We start from the raw sequence: 1,428 nt of genomic DNA on the forward strand, positions 1-1,428 counted from the left end.
TCCAGTGGCTATTTGACGGTATACATGGCGATTGACAACGCAATTTCAAGCTTTTATTTGTTCGAATTGTTATTATTATGGTTTACAGCTTATGAAAACCGTAAAATCAGTCTAAAAAAAATCAACATCACATGAAATTAACAGAAAAATGAGTTTAAATCATTGAAATGTCAGCCATCATAAATGTATAATTATTTTAAGTACTCAGTACGTGGTTGGGTGCCCATTTGCCTGAATTACTGCTTCAATGTTGCGTGGCATGTTTGATATCAGCATGTGGCACTCTTTAGGTGTTATGGAAAAGCACCATGTTTCAATAGCGGCCTTCAGCTCTTTTGCATTGATCGGTCTCATGTTTCTCATCTTCCTCTTGACGATGGACCACAATTTTCAATGGGATTGAGGATTGAGGATTGAGGTCAGGTGAGTTTGTTGGCCAATCAAGCACAGGAATCCCATGGTCTGACCCAGCCTTTGGTACTTTTGGCCAAGTGAGCGGGTGCGGAGACCTGTTGGAAAATTAAATCAGCATCTCCAAAGAGCTGATCTGCCGAAGGAAGCATGAAGTGCTCTAAAATATTTTGATACCTGGCTTCATTGATTCTGGACTTTATAAAGAATAGTGGACCAACACCATGGCAGCTCAAACCATAACAGATTGTGGAAACTTCACATTGGACTTCAAGCATTTTGGGTTGTTGGCCTCTCCTTTCTTCCGCCAGACTCCGGGACCTTTATTTCCAAAGGAGATGCTGAATTTGCTTTCATTAGAAAAGAGCACTTTGGACCATTGAGCCACAGAACAGTTCTTTTTTTTCTTTGGCCCAGGTAAGACGTTTCTGGCGGTATTTTTTGTTCAGGAGTAGCTTAACCGGAGGAATACGACACTTGAAGTACATATCCAGGATTCGTCTGCATGCTCACTCGGCTAAAAGTCCAAAAGCCTGGTTCAATGACCACGAGTTTTCATTTGTAAATTTTTGAATCTCTGATTTTTGCAGTTCTCATAAGCTGTAAGCCATAATAAATCAAAATTCTCACAAATAAAATCTTGAAATGTCTTGCAATGGCTGTTATGAGCCTAAATAATGTATTCATTTCACCTTTTAAGTTGAACTACTGAAATGGATGAATATTTTTACATTGTTCTAATGTTCCTGTATTACCTGTACAATAAAGTATCTGCATGTATGTGCACAAGGTGGCATGGCTACGTAGCAAGTCAGTGTGGCTGCAATGATGGAGATCAATTGGTAACAAGTAGAGACGCTTACCCTTGGACTGCTGAGTGGACTGATAGAAAGACCAGGGGATACTCCACTGATTGACCGCGACCTACACATGTGCACAAAACAATGAAAGTCACCTGGCATTAATTATTCAATTCATAAGATCATCTTCAGAGGTTTGATTCGCATGTTTGTTTTG

This window comes from Hippocampus bargibanti, unplaced genomic scaffold, assembly GCF_051943395.1.
Source record: "Hippocampus bargibanti isolate YZ-2025 unplaced genomic scaffold, ASM5194339v1 Contig00090_ERROPOS177943, whole genome shotgun sequence".
Taxonomy (NCBI): Eukaryota; Metazoa; Chordata; class Actinopteri; order Syngnathiformes; family Syngnathidae; genus Hippocampus; species Hippocampus bargibanti.